Genomic DNA, 14,817 nt, shown 5'->3' with positions numbered 1-14,817 from the left:
ACGTGGAGAGTCAGGATTATGTGCATGCATAGGATTGCGTAGGATGGGGTGTGGAATCGGTTGAAGTGCCAGTAGATCAAAGAGGTCCATATGTATCAGCGAGCGTTTTGGGTTCTACTGATCAGTTTTTAGTTGACACAGGAGCTACTCGTAGTGCTTTGTCTAAAAACTTGGTTCAAGGGCTCCCCTGTCTGGCGAAACGATAACATGTATAGGGTTCAATGGCACACCCTCTCCAAGCCCATTATCACAACCTCTTGCATTTTGCATTGATACATTTTTTGGTTTTTGTCCATTTTTGTTGTCGCCCCATACTCCAGACAATATTATGGGCATAGATTTGCTCAAATATTTTCGAGCAACGATACGCTGTGCTCCTGAAGGAGTGCGGGTTATTTTGAATGACAATTATCCAGATGCAGGCAGACTATGTACCATGCAAGAAATTGAAGCGTTAGCCTCTCTCCCACACACGGTATGGGCGACATCAGATACGGATGTGGGACAGATGCTCATCCCGCCTATTCGAATTACTGTCAAGGAGGGAGTATCTTTGCCACGTGTACCGCAGTATAAGATATCCAGAGAAGGTGAGATTGCCCTGACGCACATCGTTCAGGATTTGATTATTGCAGGAGTAGTGGAGGAAGTTCCCTACAATGTCTGTAACAGCCCTATTCTTCCGATCCTTAAGAAAGATACTGATGACAAAGTCTATCGATTTATTATTGACTTGAGAGAAATAAACAAAATTGTCATTCCCCAGTACCCGGTGGTGTCTGATATCACCACCTTACTTACTTTGGTCCCCCCCACTGCCACGACTTTCTCTGTTATTGATCTCAAAAATGCGTTCTTTTCCATTCCCATCCATCCCGACAGCACATACCTATTTGGCTTCACGTTAAATAATAAATCGTATAGATTTTGTTGTGTTCCTCAAGGTTACACGGAAAGCCCTAGCATTTACAGCCAGGCTTTAAAAAGACAGCTTGATTCATTTGAATTGCGATCTGGAGTAGCTTTTATTCAATACGTTGATGACCTCCTATTGGCAGCAGACACCTATGCACAATGTGAGGAGAGTACTCTTGCCTTGCTTTCCTTTTTGGCTCAGAATAATCACAAAGTCTCTAGGAAAAAGTTACAATATTGTAGACCAAAGGTGACCTACCTCGGTCATCTTTTGTCTAAGGAGGGACGTGCATTAACATCTGATCGAATTCAAGCGATTTTAGATACACCAGTACTCCACAAGGTGATTTTAAAGGGTCAGGTGTGCATTCTCCTACTTTTACTGAGAAGAACCTATCTCTTAAGAAGGAAGCCATCAGCATGAGTGCAGAATCATGGAACCCTATTTCTGGTAAACGTACGTGTAATATCCCATGGTTCACGGTATCGAAGGCCGCTAAAAGATGAAAGATGATCTCGACAAACAGTGCTTGAAATTGCAGGATAAGCTGGTGGTGTCTGAAAATGAATTTGCGAAATCCTTCAACTTATCTCAGTGTAAATGTTGGTAAATTTGCAAGTACAGTTTTTTAAAAAACGTTTTATGCTTTATTATATGCCTGCAAGAATTGCCAAGTGGAGCTCAGAACAGGGTACTAAGTGCCTCCACTGCTCCATGCTTTGTGCCCACATTGTGCATATGTTTATATCATGTTCTTCTTTGAAATTTTTAAAGAATTAAATCGTAAACTTTCTTTGCACTAAGCTAGGTCTTAATGCTGTACTGAGACCAAAGGTAATCTTGCTTGGAGTTATAGTTGAAAATTGACCCCAGAGTTAGATTATTTTTATTACAGTTGCTATGACGATTTTTAGACTGCCATTAGCTACATCATGGCTAGATCCACAACCCCTGCATTGCCAACACTGGATTGCCCACCTATAAGCTATTTTCAATCTAGAGACAGCAATCTATGCCAGAAAGGGTGTTAAAACAAAGAAAAAAGGTTTGCTAATTTGGGCACCTGTATCTAGATTAGAAATTTGAGGGGGTTTATCAGTAAACATTAGCGATATCCAAGGAGCAAAGTTCTCCAGCTGTCTTCACTGTGTTGTGTTTAATATTAGAGTTTGCTCCTCTCAAAAATTCAAGCAGGTCATCTCAAGCTTACTCGTCACAGCTGAGAGTCAGAAATCAAGTAGGTGCACCTGGATTTCTCAACATACATTTGAGTTCTCCATGACAGCGATACCAATACTCATTGATGCTATGTTGGAATGCCATCAAATTTATTAAACTGTATTCTAAGTTTTCATCCTTTCCACAAACTTTGTTAATTAATTCCTTTGCAAAGAGATTTTGAAGACTAACTTCTGTCTTTAGGATATGGTTAACAGCATATGAAAGTCCAGTTAATTAACACTCAAACAGTAGGTGAGGATGAAATATGTAGAGAATGCACTGCGAACAATTGGCTCCCCTGAGTATAATCTTGCTGACCGGTATTCACTTGCTGGTATCTCTACAGGGCAGTCATCAAAGCAGCCACCTTCTCCAGTCAGAAACAGTTGTGAAAAACAGTGAGCTGTTAAACCTTTGTCCCACACACTCATGGGATCTCCTTTTACTTACTTAATTTTAAAGAGATCAATAGCATCACCAATAACCTCTTTAGAGTGCAGAGGATGGATGCTATATTGTTCCTAAATCTCTTCTGATCTGGATAGATACATTTTTTAAATCTGTCCAGTTGATGGTAATGTTTCAACCTTTACATATGTTACATCTTGAACAACATAAGTCTTTCCATATTTGTTTTTGCTTCATATGCACACCTTTTATTAGAATGACAACTGGCTCATGATCCTTTCTGTGAACAACAACAGTTTCAATATTCTGTTTAAAATCTAAAAGTAAGTCGACAAATCATCTTTTAAGGCCTTTCTGTAGGTCAGTTGGTGGCAGCTTCCCTGCTTTAGGCTCCATACGAACTACACCCTAAAATAGGTGCCTTCATCATATGAGATATGGATTCATAAACATTTACATCTCGCAGTTCTTGTGGAATAGATCCAAATTCTAACTTGCTATATACTGCTCTAGCTGGCATTTTGATATTCTCTAACTTATTGTAGCAGTGCTTACATATAACTTGTCCCTATAGAAATAAAACAACAGCAAATGTTTTGCCACACATCTCTATTCTCCTGTTCAGTTTTTGAGAATACAACTACATTGTCAGTTTTACTTTCGTAGTGAGTGCATCGACAACCATTACAAACAAAGAGCAGGAGTTTTGACATAGTAAAGCATCCTGACTTTTGCATTATAGAATGATGAACAACTAACATTCTGAAATTATGAAAGGTGCTTTGGCACACTTTCTTCAAGAGACATGCTAGTAAATATCCCTGGAAATGTGTATACTTTGCATGGTTCAAATCTTTGCAACATACTTGTTTTCTGTGTCAGACTTTTGCATATGAACACACAAAGAAAAGTTCTCAATATGTCAATTGATTCCTGCCGAACACTGCTAATACTTCTAGAGTTCTATTTGTACGCAGGGGCCTGTCTACGCCTTCCCTGTACTTATTCAGCTATCACTTCTTCAACATTTCTAGGTACCATCTCCTTTTTTTGCAATGGGAGTCCCATCCTTGTTCTAAGAACATTGTCCAGTTGATTCAACTGCATGCACTAATGGATTCTCTTGCAAGTAGCTTTCTTCATTAACGAAAGGCACAGTACTTAAAGTATGCTTCCATTTACCACTGACAATTTATCAAAAGTTACTTCTATTCATAAGTCTTTTCTTGAGGCTTCCATTCATCATAGTCAAAGTAATTTTATACAGTGTTTGTATTCTGGCAGAATCAAAATAAATAGCTTTGTCTTGAGAGCAATGGCCTTATCAACTACAGTTTGCTCCTCTTGTTTGACCGCTTCTCTTCTCCTTTTACACTGCTTCATACTTCTTAGGATATTGTGAAGTACCCTACTATGAAACATTATGACTCTGGTTTCTTTGATCTGCCTATGTCTTCTTGTTAAACTATCTCATCTCTTACACAATGTTTTTACTGTTGTCATGAACTATTTGCCCTTTCTTAGCTGGTTTGCAAACTTGCTGTTCATTTACTTGCTTTTCTTCACATTTTAGTTTTCCATATACAAATTCAAGAAATATTTTTGTTATTTTACCAGAAGTTCTTTTTTCTTTCACTACATTGTCTCCATTTTGCTCTTTTTGTTTCTCAGTTATGGAAAGATAGTATCCTTTCCTCTTTTGTTTTGTTCTTTCAGCTTTTGATGGTATTGTAACTATGTTGTTTGAAGTGGAATTAAATATCTACAAAGAGAAAAAACAAATGAGCATACAGGATATTACATTACATGTTTGACACATTTAACTAATAATGTAAGAAGCTACATTACAATAGACTAGCCACTTTATCAATATTGATTTCATGTTCACCTCTGTGTGTCTCTGCCTGTGTTAGCATATCTATCAGTGTGTGTGTGGGTGTACTACCGCATGCATCCCTGTAATCCTGGGTGTCTGAGTGTGTCAGGGTATGGATAGGATAGGATAGGATATGTGTTTATAAAGCGCTCGAATGCTGTGGCATCTTGGCGCTGGTGTATGTGGGTGCATCCTACGTTACAGGAGCTATATTGTGGCAAACAGCCAGGTCTTCAGATCTTTCCTACAAGATTGTCTGTTAGGTGAAATCGCATGGCTGTTGGCATTTTATTCCACAACTTTGCTGCACAATTAGAGAAAGTTCTTCCATCCCATCTCACTCTCCTAATCCTATCAATGTGGAGAAGGCCCAACTTACTGGAACTTAGGGCATGAGCTGGGGTATAGGGCCTGAACATTTTCTGGATGTCTTTAGCTCCTCCCCCGTAAAATGCTTTATGGACCAGGCACAACTCCTTGAATTCCACACATTGCTGTACGGAAAGCCAGTGGAGTGCTCTAAGCCCAGCAGAGGTTGTTTGGCCTCTAGGTATATTTAGAAGCAGACTCACGGCAGCATTTTGCAGTGACTACAGCATACTCATCTGGGTTTTGTTAGTCCCCAACAGCAAGGGTGAACAGCAAAACACACAAGATAATGGACAGAATGTTGCACAATGGCAAAACATTAATCCCAGTCACAGATCTGGGTTTAATCCATTGTTATTTTGCTAACCAAGCCACCCCAGTACAGACTTGGCCATATGCAAATCAGTCTTGACCCTGTGCCTCATGGGAACAGTCCAGCCCGAACTGCCAAGCCATGTCTTCCCTGGACCGGAATCATGCATCCTAGGACCCGTTTCTGGCTATCAGCCGTCTTCAGCCAGAATAGCTTGACTCCAGTGGCTTAGTGAGCACAGGACCCACATCTGGGCATACCCTTCCCACATAGGGTGAACAGCAAAACACACAAGATGATGGACGGAATGTTGCACAATGGCAAAACATTCATCACAGTCACAAATCTGGGTTTAATCCATCGTTATTTTGCTCACAATAATCAAGCTTGGATAGTAGGAGAGACACCACAGCTGTCTTTTGTAATTCCTACACATGAAAAGAAAGATCTTCCTCAAAGTTTTTATTAGGAAGAAGCAGGAAGAGGTAAGACTATTTACTTGAGCGGAGAAGTTTGACTAGTGTATGTCTAGATGCATCCCTACACGCATCAGAGTCTGGGTGTGTGAGTGTATGCATAAATGTGTCCCTGGGTGCATTAGTGTATGCATGAGTGTGTCCCTTTGTGTGTCAGTGTATGCATCACTATGTGCCTGGGTGTCTTAGTTGATGCATAAGTGTGAGCTTAACTGTGTTAGTGTATGCATCCGTGTCTGCCTCGGTATGTTACTGTATACATTAGAGTGTGTCTCTGAGTGTCAGTTTATGCATCAGTGTGTGTCTACCTTAGGGTGACTTATATGTAGTAGAAGCACATTTTATGGCTTGTTAAAGCATTTTAAATGCCAAGTCAGCCTGGCAGTAAAACTGCACACACACTGTGCAGCAGACTTGACACATGTTGAAAGAGCAAATTGTCTAATGGGGTGAGTCAGAGCATAAGCACATGAGTACATATCTGAGAGGGAGTCACTCCCTCTGTGTATATATCACTGGATGTATAAGCAACTATGTTGCTATATGACTGGCTCTCCTAGTAACTGTGTGTGTCTCTAAATTTGCATAAAAATGGCTTTAGGGATAGCTTACTGGCTGGGTTATTGAGTACTGGTGTTTCTAACAGTCTGCACAACATAGGCTGTTACTGCCGAATGCATATGTTCTCTGTGGGTGTCTGAGTGAATGTGTGAACACCTCTGACACTGTCTGTGTGTGGGAGTGGCTCAATCCTTTTGTAAATAGGTGTTCGAGGCATATGGGCTGCAGATGGTACATTATGAATAGATCGCCATCTGGTGTTGGGCTCGGATGATTGCACTTTGTTTTTCTCTTGGAGAGTCTTTTGTATCTTGGTGACTCCTCCCTTAGTTGGTAGTGCGCATGGGCATCTGCTCCATCCTTAGATTGTTTTTTTCCACCATCGGGTTCGGATGAAGATCGAGACGCTCCAGATCAACTTCAGAAGAAAGTGATTTTTCGGCGCGTATTCCCTTTCCAATTCGACGGTATTGTTATCGAACGCGTTCTTTTCCATTCCGACGCGTTACAAATTCAAAATAGAAGAGAAAAACTTGGATCTACGTCGAAAAACAGGAGACCTTTCTCGACGCAGTCAAGCCCGGAGTCCATGGAAAGGACTCCATTCAAAAAATGTCCATCGTGTGGTGCTAAGTTCCCACACAAGGACCTACACGAGGTGTGCAACCTCTGTCTATCGCCTGAACACGAATCCAGGGACTGCGAAGCCTGCGCAGCATTCTCCTCCAAGCTAACGATTAGAAATCGTCGAGCTCGAAGACACGAGGCTTCCAGAATGCAGGCGGAGGCAATCCCGGAGCTGTTCGGAGACGAACAAATCGAGGAAGAAGAGGACCAGTCGGGGTCGGAAGGGGACCAGTCGGAGGTTGAAGAACTCTTCGAGCAACAAACCGTGAGTGACGACGTCCCCTTACCGAAAAACCGACCCCGTGCGGTAACGACCCCGCCCTCGGGCCCGGTCAAACCGCTGAAAAAAGTTTCCGACGCCCCGCCCTCGGGCCCGGCAACGAAACCGAAACTGAAACCGAAGCACTCGGAATCCCACCATGTCGGATCCGAGAAAAGGGCGACATCGACTTCGGCACCGAGGCTACATACAAAGGAGAGCTCGGTATCGAAACATTCCATGTCGAAAAAGAAATATGATTTATCGCCCAAAAGACACTCGATACCCAAAAAGTCGGAATCGAGCAGACATTCGGTGTCGAAAACAGCAAGATCTGAAGATCGAAAACAAAAACAGCTCTCGGAATCAGGACCCTCGGTACCGATTCAAGAGCAACAAACAGATCCCAAACAAAAGATCTTGTTTATTGACCCACAAACTGGGAAAGTGGTCACGAAGAAGAGAAAGAGTGAACAGTCAGAAGATAAACCTCTTCCTTCAAAAAAGAGAACAATGGGGACGAACATAACTCCTCCTGCTTCTCCTCGTCCTAGAGACACACCCTCTTCTCCTATTCCTCACAATAGGCCACATATTCCTACACCCTCCACACCAAGACCAGCTACACCTCCGTCAGATGTAGACAGTGATATAGGGGAGGGAGAACCTCAAGGGGATGACGAATCTATCCCAGATGAGGAAGATCCATGGGAAAATTACGATGTAGGGTCAGATGAGGACAACGACCCAGAGCTATATCCCTCAAAGCCTTCACCACCTGATGATAACACAGGTTTTGTGCAGCTCATTAATAGGGCAGCAAAATATCACAAACTAGATATGCACACAGAACCTCAGATAGAGGATTTCTTGTTAGAGACTCTACCTAGTGCACAGAGAACATCAGGTACACTTCCTATGCTGAAGGGTCTTCTCACTCACACAGAGGAAATATTCGAAAACCCAGTGAGAGCCAGGGTGTTAAACCCAAGAATCGATAAAAAATACAAAGCGGCTCCAAAGGACCCAATATTTATTAGAGGGCATGTACCTCTAGACTCGCTGGTGGTCTCAAACGCTCGTAAAAGAGCAAACTCATTATCTACAGGAGAGGCTCCTCCACCAGATAAAGAGTCGAAGTTAATAGATGCATCAGGCAAAAGAGTAGCATCACAGGCAGCGAATAGCTGGCGTATAGCCAATACACAAGCACTACTCGCACGTTACGACAGGGCACATTACGATGAGTTAGAAAAACTTCTCACACATCTTCCAAAGAACATCAGAAGAAGGCAGACCAATTAATACAGGAAGGTAAAATAATAACCAATACTTCCATTAAGTGTGCATTAGACGCAGCAGACACTGCAGCAAGGTCTATTAACACTAGTGTCATGCTAAGAAGGCACGCATGGCTTAGAATCTCAGGATTCAAACAAGAAGTACAAACAGCCCTACTGAACAAACCATTTGATCAGAAGACATTGTTTGGTTCAAGTACAGACGAGACATTAGAAAAGATGAAGAAAGATACGGAAACGGCTAAGTCAATGGGAGCATTGCAACAGCCAACGCACAGAGGTTCCTTTCGTAGATCCACCTATAGAGGGGGCTCAAAAAACACAGGAACAAATCAGCAATCCACATCTTTCACACCAACATCACCCAGAGGTAATTCAAGAGGTAGTTACAGAGGTAACAACAATAAGGGTAGAGGCCGCGGAAATAATAACAACCGCAACGCCTCAACACCAAAACAGTGACTTCATAGAACTCCCCCCAGACCACATAACACCGGTCGGGGACGTCTATCACAGTTCCTACCTGTCTGGGAAAACATCACGTCAGACAAGTGGGTGAGACAAATTATCCAACATGGTTATTGCCTAGAACTCACAGCTACCCCACCAAACATCCCTCCCAAACAGCGTCCAATGAGTCAGGATCATCTGACATTGTTAAGAGAAGAAGTGCTAGCACTTCTACAAAAGCATGCAATAGAGAAGGTCCCAAAGGATCAACAAGGAACAGGAGTATACTCTCTATACTTCCTGATCCCCAAAAAGGACGGGTCCCTACGACCAATATTAGACCTCAGACCTCTCAATGCTTACATAAATTCGGAACACTTCCACATGGTCACGCTCCAACAAGTACTCCCTTTACTGAAGAAAGGGGACTTTCTTTCTACACTGGATCTAAAAGACGCTTACTTTCATATCCCAATTCACAAAGCCCACAGAAAATACCTAAGATTTGTGTTAGAAGGACAACACTACCAGTTCAAGGTCCTTCCGTTCGGTGTCACAACAGCACCGAGAGTTTTCACAAAATGCCTAGCTGTGGTGGCAGCACACCTAAGAAGACAACAAATACATGTCTTCCCATACTTGGACGATTGGCTAATAAAGGCCAAATCAAAGGAAGAATGTCTTCACAACACACAGAAGACAATTCAATTGCTGCACCACCTAGGGTTTACGGTGAACTACAAAAAATCGCACCTGCAACCAAACCAGATCCAGCAATACCTGGGGGCTACAGTAGACACAGAAAAGGGAATAGCATACCCCAACCCAATCAGAGTACAGACAATGGTCGGGTTAATACAAAGATTTCAACCACAACACTCACTACCAGCACGAGTGTTTATGCAACTATTAGGCATGATGTCCTCTTGCATACTGCTAATACCACATGCCAGACTACAAATGCGCCCACTACAAGAGTGTCTAGCGACACAGTGGAATCAGGCTCAAGGTCAGATTACAGATCTGGTGTTGGTAAACGACCGGACGTATCGCTCTCTGAAGTGGTGGAACACAGAAAACATTTCCAAGGGACGGTCGTTCCTAGAGCCAATTCCACAAGTAATAATAACAGCGGACGCATCGCTCTCCGGATGGGGAGCGCATATGGACAAATACACAGTACAGGGGAAGTGGAGTGCGCAGCAAAAGAAACTGCACATCAACTACCTAGAACTATTAGCAATATTTCTAGCACTAAAAGCTTTCCAAATGCAAATAACAAATAAGGCAGTCCTGATCAGAACAGACAACATGACTGCAATGTATTATATTCAAAAACAGGGGGGGACACACTCTCTCCAACTGTCCAAACTAGCACAGGACATATGGAGATGGGCCATTCCTCAAAAGATCTACCTGTTAGCGGAACACCTACCAGGAATTCAAAATCAAATAGCAGACATCCTAAGCAGACAGTCAGAACAAGTTCACGAATGGGAGCTGCACGACCAAATACTACAGCCATTCTTCCAAAAATGGGGGCAACCAGAGATAGATCTGTTTGCAAATCATCAGAACGCAAAATGCAAACAATTCGCATCCAGGTACCCACACCAAAGGTCCCAGGGCAATGCACTGTAGATAAATTGGTCCAACAAATTTGCTTACGCGTTCCCTCCTCTACCACTAATTCCATTACTGGTGAGGAAACTGCAGCAACACTCAATGACAATGATACTAGTGGCACCCACGTGGGCAAGACAGCCGTGGTTCACCACGCTGCTACAACTCTCACAAGTACCACATCAAAAGCTAAGGTTATTACCCATGCATCTTACACAGAACCATGGAGAAATAATGCACCCAGATCCCAAACAACTGAACCTAGCGATCTGGCTCCTGAGGTCATAGAGTTTGGGTATTTAGATTTACCACCAGAATGCATGGAAATCATTAAACAGGCAAGACGTCCTACCACCAGAGCATGCTACGCAGCAAAATGGAAGAGGTTTGCTATACACTGTAACAGTAAGCACATCAACCCTCTGGACGCATCCACTAAACAAATCATTTGCTATTTATTACACTTACAGCAGTGTAACCAAGCATATACCTCTATCAGGGTTCATCTAGCAGCCATAGCGGCGTACCTACAAAACAGGCAACACCTGTCACTGTTTAAAGTACCAGCAATTAAAGCTTTCATGGAAGGACTCAAAAGAGTCATTCCACCAAGAAGACCACCTTCCCCAGTCTGGAATCTCAACATAGTGCTTACCAGACTAATGGGGCCACCCTTTGAACCTATGCATAGGTGTGAAATACAATTCCTCACATGGAAGGTGGCCTTCCTCATAGCTATCACGTCACTTAGAAGAGTAAGTGAACTGCAGGCTTTTACGATTCAAGAACCATTTATGCAGCTACACCAAAATAAAGTGGTTCTTAGAACAAACCCAAAATTCTTACCAAAGGTTATTTCAGCATTCCACATCAATCAGTCAGTGGAATTACCGGTTTTCTTTCCAAAACCACAAACAGTAGCGGAAAGAGCCCTACATACACTGGATGTTAGGAGGGCCATATTGTACTATATAGAAAGAACACAAACTTTCAGAAAGACAAAACAGCTATTTGTTGCGTTTTCTCCCACACATAAAGGCAATCCCATCTCCAAAGCGGGCATTGCCAGATGGATTGTAAAATGCATTCAAATATGCTACTTAAAGGCAAAGAGAACATTAACTGTTCCTCCTAGAGCTCACTCTACACGTAAACTAGGAGCATCTATGGCATTTCTGGGAAACATTCCACTAGATGACATATGCAAAGCGGCTACCTGGGTTACACCGCACACTTTCACAAAACACTATTGTGTAGATGTGCTCACAACACAACAAGCTAGAGTGGGACAAGCAGTATTAAAAACATTGTTTCAGACAGTTGCAACAGACACGGGCGACCACCGCTAGGGAGAGAACTGCTGTATAGCCTATTCATAATGTACCATCTGCAGCCCATATGCCTCGAACGGAATATGCTACTTACCAGTATGCATCTGTTCTTGGCATAGAGGGCTGCAGAGTGGTACATGCCCTCCCAGCCTCCCCGGAAACCTGTGTCTGTTCCAACATTATCTTATTTAGATACACTTACATGGGCACTCTTATCTGTATTCTACTATACTACTCCATCTAACCCTACTATGGCAAAACAATCTAAGGATGGAGCAGATGCCCATGCGCACTACCAACTAAGGGAGGAGTCACCAAGATACAAAAGACTCTCCAAGAGAAAAACAAAGTGCAATCATCCGAGCCCAACACCAGATGGCGATCTATTCATAATGTACCACTCTGCAGCCCTCTATGCCAAGAACAGATGCATACTGGTAAGTAGCATATTCCAATTCAGTCACAGTATGGGTGAGAGAGTGGATACATATCTAGTCAAATATGTCTCTAAGTGTGCATATAGCTCACTAAATATTGAAGTTATGTTTTAAGCACAAAGCTCACTCCCCCGAGCCTACCTAAAGCCTATGATAGAGGTAACATATATGTAGTAAAAGAGGCCTTGGCCGCAAGGATGCACATGACACCAGTCTGAGACTGATTCCACTACGGAACCCCAGAGGGCTCCAGCTCAGTTACGGCAGCAAGGGTCACGAAGTATGGCAGCAGTCAAGCACTAGAGAGTGTTTCTACTGCCTCCGGATGGGCCACCTGACTGGCCAGTCCCACCTAAAAGCTTATTATGAGCAAACATCAAATATAGGTTTGGCACAGTCCCCGCAATATCCCCATCCACGAAACAAAGCCCCGATCAACCAGCGCTTGCAGCATCTTCAACCACAAGGAAATCAGTCAGCAAACACACTACTACAACAATGAATAGGTGTTTGGCCAAACACATGGCAACCCCAGCAGATAGGAAACCCAGCCAAGCAAGCACCAGTGCCACAGCCACGGCAGGGAGGGGTCACCGTCTGGGGAGACATGCCTTCACGCAATCGCCCTATCCAAATAGCAGTAAATCCAAACCCCAAAATGAAGCCCCCACTTCATATCCACTTCTTAAAACTCACCAAAATAATAAAGACTAGTGACACAGGATTAGAAGACAATTCAAGCTTTTACTTGCATTCAGTAAAAACTCAGGGCTTTCAGTATGTTCTGTCAATTGGGAATCCACACTAAAATCCACCATCTATGCTGCCTGCAGGGTCTAGGGCCCCACTCTGCTGCTAGAACCGGAGGAATGAGTGGCTAGTCAAACCCCGGTGGGAGGGTAGTCTGATGAGGGGCCAGTGAGGCCCCAATCAGTGCATAAAAACAGGATCCTAGGTCCCATCGTCCATGTCCATTTGGGGTGGGGTCCTTTGACTAGGTCGAAATGACCCCATTCCTCAATATTTTTAGTACTTAAGCTAATGGAGGCTCCCTTTCAGTTTAAAACCTAGGTGACTCTCCAGTAGAACTCTGGAGTCCACGCACAATTTTGGCCCATGTCAGTAGGCAAAATCGCCAGGGCAATCAGCCATCTCAGTTCCTTGCTCGCAGCACTACAGGACCCAACCGCACACCCGCCGTAAGCATGACATTCTGTCTCCTCCTCTCCACTAATGATTCTAACGATCCAAAGTCTGATCATCGGATCAGGTTCCCTTAAAACAGCGTGTCACCAGGAAGGAATTCCCTTATTCCCACAAATCAGCAGACCCAAAGCATCCTGGATCTGAAGGAGAGGTGGGCGATAGGAGGGATAGGGGTTCTGTAGATGACCATCGCAGTCCCTGCACAAGGTACACTGATATGCTCACCACCGTACCCAGCTTGTCGAATAAGATACATAGGACCTCACAAACATCATCCAAGGAAGCAATAGGCCCAATCCAGTTCATTGCCACATTTGAACCTCCAACGGTATGCCACAATAAAACCCACACCACATGAGATCTTAGGAAGATGCCTGACGATCTGTAAGAAGTAGCCCAAAAACAAACTTTCCAGAAAAAGAGCTAGTTAAAACACCGAACTCCATTAGAGGAAACCTTGTTTCACGCCATGTGCAGGGACAAAAAGAGGGATACACGTGTCCTTAGAACATGTTGCAATTACCCACAACCCCCCAAATTGCTACACACCCCCTTCCTTTCAAAGTGCATTGCGCATGTGTAGGTCAAAAGTTATTATCCTCATTGATAAAGCTACACACATATGCTAGGAAAAGTAGAATTTAAACAGCTGACAACCCCCATAAAACTAACTATAGTTAGGCTATGAATCTTCACAAACACCTATTTGATACATTCCAACGAAGAAAAGATTGAAGCTTACACCCTTCTAGAGTAGGTAGCTGTTAGAAATGAGGGTCTCTAGTTGGCAAGGGCTTGCACCTTTGTCCAAGTAGGTACCCTTCTTCCTAGTAAGGCCAAGGGAGTTACACTCCTAAAATAACCCCTGCTCACCCCCTTTGGTAATGAGAACAGATCCTGTGCACATGCAGGTATGGTTAATAGTCCCAGTATAGTGCCTGTTTTTTTTTCCCTCATAAAGAGTGACATGTTTCGAGAAAAGGAAGCGAGGAATGTCAATGATTCGTGTGAATAAAGTTTTTATAAGTCAAACAATGGACAGTACAGTAAGGTGGTAGCCAGCCGACACGTGTTTCGTCACACCGTGAAGGAGGTGAAACTCATCAGGGCTGTAGGGCTACAATGGGTGGAATCTAGTAGATTAGACGCGGTGGAGAAACTACTCTGACCGCAAATGCACAGGCGGTGAAACCGCCAAGGAGAGGTAGCTTGGGTCGGCAAGGGTAGCAGGGCCAGTGGCGTCCTGAAAACCGACTGGAAATGGAGGAGAGCGCACGCGATAAGTGCGACTGGCGGAGTGAGGAAAGGATCCTTGCTAGCTTGGCATGAGCAGTCAAGCTTATTCTAGAGGCAGTGTGTAATACATTTGCACATAACCAACAGTAATACAGTGTAAGCACTACAAAAGGACACCACACCAGTTTAGAAAAATATCCAATATTT

The sequence above is a fragment of the Lissotriton vulgaris genome, chromosome 10 (assembly GCF_964263255.1).
Source record: "Lissotriton vulgaris chromosome 10, aLisVul1.2, whole genome shotgun sequence".
NCBI lineage: Eukaryota > Metazoa > Chordata > Amphibia > Caudata > Salamandridae > Lissotriton > Lissotriton vulgaris.
The sequence above is the reverse complement of the archived record's forward strand: the minus strand, read 5'-3'. Positions refer to the sequence as shown.